Below are 5,263 nucleotides of genomic sequence, written 5' to 3'. Positions count from 1 at the left end.
CACTTCAGGAAATTTATTAATCAAAGAATGAAAATTTACATAAGCTTCTGTCATGCACGGATTACCCTCCAAATGACCCTCCATGCGCTTTAAATAGAATTAATGGACCAATCGGGTGTCAAGCCACGGATCAAGTGTCGGTAATACCGAGGAGAGAATGAACCGTCGGATCACTACATATCGTGACCGTTGGATTGTAAGTTACAAAATGTACAATAGTAAAGAAACACACTTTACCTAACTCTACACTAGACCAAGTTGAACTTAACTATATCCTATGTGTCGGAATATCCTAACAATGCATAAATTTGGAACTAATAATATTTTTAATATTATCAGAATTCTAGAAGATGATCTCTTCCTTTTTTCCCCAATAGACAAGCCTAGACTAGACATCCTTGTGCCACCCTTGCTTGAGCTGAAGATGGGTGTTTTGGCTAGAGTTAGAGGAAATTTTATGAATATTCATATCCATGTTGTCTAATTTATTTATATACATAAGTTTCCTAGTCATGGCTGAGTGCATGGTGTTGGGTTACACTTTTTGGCAAGAGAGGGTGCATTTTGGGTAAAAAACAACAACTCGATCGAGCCATTTTAAGCGCTCGACCAAGAAATATTTGAGACTTCGATTGAGCCATGTTTTAAAAATTTCCCACCAATACAACCTAGGCATGGAATTAAAAAGATGGCTTGATTGAGCCTTAAAGCTAGATCTAGCCTTAATCCTAGATCTAGATATAGACTAGATTTACCCTTAAATCTATATCAAGCCTTAAAGCTAGATCGAGCTTTAAAGCTAAATGGAGCCTTTATTTAACCACGTTAAGGGATCGAACGAGGGTTTCTTAAACTCTCAGTTGAGTTATTTGAATTTAAAAATCAAGTGCTCAATCGAGTGTTTTACATGCTTGATTGAGCTCTTGAATTCCTTAAAATCACCGCTTTAGCACCCCTTCTGCAAATTTCTCTGCAACCCCATTTTTTACCCTAGCAGATTTAGGGCAGATCTTGTTCTTAAGTGGCAGAGTTGATCATACTAGATTTGTGAAAGAATCATGTATCTACAGGCATATGAGTTTGACACTTTGAAATTCATATGATATTTTGCATCTAATTACTTTTAAACGTAATGCTTGAAATTGTTTTGGATAGTTTCAAAGGGAATGAATAAAAATTCAATAACATAAAATATACACAATGAACAAATTTAAAAAAATACCACTATCTTTGTTTATGAGACCTCTTCCAAAGGGTCCTCTTGAATTTTTAACTTATTTCAAGAGTTGAAAAAAGTCTTACATGAACACATGTGCCTTCAAAATGGAGTTTGAATATTACTTCACCAACTTCGTAAAATAATAGAAAATATGTTTTTTCAAATAATTTCTTAATAACAAAAACTTAGTTCTCTCCATGTAAATCATGCTCATATATATATATATATATATATATATATATATATATATATATATATATATATATATATATATATATATATATATATATATATATATATATATATATATATATATATATATATAGATATATATTAAATTACACATTTTATACTACGTTATGCTATGTGAACACATGCATACCACTTAAGATGTGTGAAAATTTGCAAGGATGAGTATTGTATTTAATAGATAATAGAGATATTATATAACACTAATTAGTTTTACAAAAAATATCATTACGACAACAACATAATTCTCCACATATCTTCTTTTTAGTCTAAATCAAAATTCACAATGCTTATATGAATTTTGAGGGCTTCCATTAGATAAAAGAGGAAAAACTTGAAATTTCATCGGCACATTTGGCCCAAAAGTGTAACCCATGTCCATGCATTCACCCTCATAGACGTTGTTTCAATGGTGAAAAGGCTTGCTTCAATAAGGAGGATATTTTAGAGAGTATTTCCTTTAATATTAATGTTGTAGATTACAAACAGTCTTTTAGATATATCAATTTTTTCTCATTGACTCTGGATAAATTGAAACCCCAAACCTCCCATCCATATAAAATAACAAGATTGACGAGAGTCTGAAGGACGCATTTTTTAATCCCAAATCCAATGATCTCTTAACTTACAATTGTCTTGAAAGCCCATCTTAAGATTTTCAAGCTTCATTTATTCTTTTCTCAATGCTACAATTCCAATTAAGAATATGATGAATATCGGTTACAAATTAGTTGCATCAAGGATATTCCATGAAGGCGATATTGACATAAATGAAAGTATTTTAGATGATATTTTTGAATTTAATTATCACAACTTTCATTTTCTCGAAATTTACAATCATATCCACCTTGGAGAAGAAATCCTAGAGGATTCTCAAGGTCCTTCTAAGATTATAATAGTTCCTTTCCAAAAGAATAATATAATTAGAAAAAATGATTATAGTTATGACCATATAGCCAACACAACCTGCATATTCCAAACAGTCCTCTATCTTATAAATGTATATGCCAAAAATGTTAGGGGATAAGTGAAACTGTCGTTTGAATCCAATACTGCGTTCAATTTCTTCTAACAAACCCTTGAAGGTCCCAATCTTGGTAATAATACTCTTGTATAGCCTTATAAACCCCTAACTTGAGAGGAAACATTATGTATTTTGACCTCTTCCATAGCTTTGTTCTATGAATAATGTTAATTTTTTTCTAAAGTCAACAAAACAAAGTTCAATAAGCTTCATTATTATGGTATTTATTTGTAATTATCCTAAGAGTAACAATATGTTTCTCAACTGAATGATACCACCTAATACAAGCTTTCCTTTGGCTCTTTTACCACCCTTTTCAAGCCAAAGGCTAATGCTTTTTTTTGTAAAACTGGCCTATACAACTTAGCCTACATACGGTTAATTATAAAGGTCCTCTAAATAAAGTAAATGATTTAAATATCCCCACTCTTAAAGATGGACACAATAATACTTTGCATCCAAGGCATACAGAAGCCTTGCTTCATCACTAAATTAAAGAGCGTGTGTATGTGCAGGATGAGGATAGATTTTCATTTATAGGAGGAGGATCCACAAATTGGGTCCATCTTCACGACTTAAGAATATATGAAGAGATTAAGAAGGAATAAATAAATGATTATAGTGCTAATTATAACCTTAAAAGTCTGACCAGAAAAATAGAATAATGTGATAAGTAATAAATGTAATTTTGTAATAATATGTAGTTAGAAATAAATAAATATTAATACATTATAACTATTATATATAAGTATTAACATACATATACTAGCAATTGTCCTTGAAGGTGCAAAGATACACTGAAGTAATAAAACATGCCTATGATGTTAGTGCAAAAATGTTGCAGCAAAGGAAAGATAGTAACTTGGAGGGTGGAGGATGGAGGGGAGGAAATATGTTCAAGTTTGCAACAGTGTCACACTTGTATCTATGCATGTCTGACAGATGTTACTCAACCACCATTCCTGGCTAAATAATTTTTTCCAATCATACCACTATGTCAAAATCTTATATACATATTTACATCCAAGCTATAACATGCAAGGTAATTAGGAGAAACATTAATTACACAAAGAAAATGACTAAAGTCAGTGTGTGTTGATAATGGGATTAAATAAAGAGCATCTTTCACTCAAGTGTCTTCAAATTCAAGGATATTTTTCAATCAACATAAAGAAGGCAGTTTGTTTAGAATTTTAGCTATCTCCTTCAAAATAAAATTAATTAATTCAGACCCATTTTCTTGGAGCCATTAATTCGAGTTTTAAATTTAAATTTAAATTTTGTCTAGTAAATAATTGTTGAAATTGCAAATTTATGTGGTGTAGTTTACACAATCCAAGTGTCCAAGTAAAACTTCAAGACATTGTATCCATTTATGCATTCAAAAATACAGTTTTAAAAATGAGAAGTTACACATGCTATATGCATATATAGAACTAGTATAGATCCATTTTGAAGAGAATTAAATCCCTTCACATGCATACTTTTTTTCATGTGCACTCTTAAAGAGGTTCACATGTCAAGATAATGGATCGAGGTCCTATCTAGACTGTATAAAACACACAAAAACTATTGATTTCAAATAAAGAGTTTACCAATTAATATTCAGTGGTGGAATCCATTCATCCAAAAACATACACATAGATGGTGCTTGATATAAACAAGATATACTTATTACTTGGCATTTATGCATCCTATGGCACATAAATTTTAGCACCTTGCCATTTCCAAAGTGCCATTATATTGCTTTAACCTTCCACTATGTTCCTATTTTGTTCACAATTCTCAAACTTCTTTCTATTTGCTCATCAAACTTTACTGAAACATCATTGACGAATAACTTCTATATTCCTACCCTTCTAATTATAAATACATATCTTCTTACCAAGATAAATTATTGCCTAGAGTTTGAAAGAGATTGTTGCAGTAAAGGTAAAACTAAATTGCTTGTCCAAGAGTAAATACATTCTAGTGTAGAGGAATTAATGGTTTGGTTAGTAGTGGAGTTGATTGTGCTACTAAGAGGAAATCATTGTCCGCTTACATATTTGGAATCATTCTTCTTAGATAAATAGGATCAATAATTGAACTAATAAAAAGTTCCCCATAGAAGCCAATGTTCTTTAATAATCTATAAAGTGTGTCAACTAATTCTTACATTTACATTTATAAAAATAATTAATTGTTTCCTTTATATTTATAAAAATAATTCCTTGCAAACCATGTTCATTTTCACTCAAGAAACTACGTTTTATATTTGGTTTATTTTTCATCGAGATTGAAATGGAGAAATTTTTTATGTTAATTAAAAAGGATGTCGTAGTAGAGTTAAATAGCATAAGTACATTGTTCTTGAAAGTTTCAGATAGACAAGATCATAATCCTTGACCAAAAGTCCCATTTTACAAAAGACAACTAAAAAAATATTTCCAACATTTTATAAGAACTTCCTAGTATAAGTAAAACCTTGAAATAAAATGCTAAAAGATGTTCAACTTCGACGTCATTTCATTCCTTGTGCAGAGTGCAGTATTCCGAAATATCATATTTCCATGGCTTTAAAGAGTGGTTGAGTAGTGCCTTCTTCCTTGATCAAACCATGTTATTTTGAGTCTGAATTCATGAGGTTAGAAGCACTTGAAATTGTATTCTAACTTTGTTGCGTGTTTCTTAGAAAGTCATTTTCAGCTTCCAACTATGCAACCTTCTTATTCAAATAGGCTAAGATCCCCATAATAGATTCATTTTGTGAAGTGATTTGGTGATCATGA

The sequence above is a fragment of the Pinus tabuliformis genome, chromosome 5_2 (assembly GCF_031772625.1).
Source record: "Pinus tabuliformis cultivar Carrire ecotype Pingquan chromosome 5_2, CPIR1, whole genome shotgun sequence".
Taxonomy (NCBI): Eukaryota; Viridiplantae; Streptophyta; class Pinopsida; order Pinales; family Pinaceae; genus Pinus; species Pinus tabuliformis.
Note: the sequence above shows the minus strand (reverse complement) of the source record.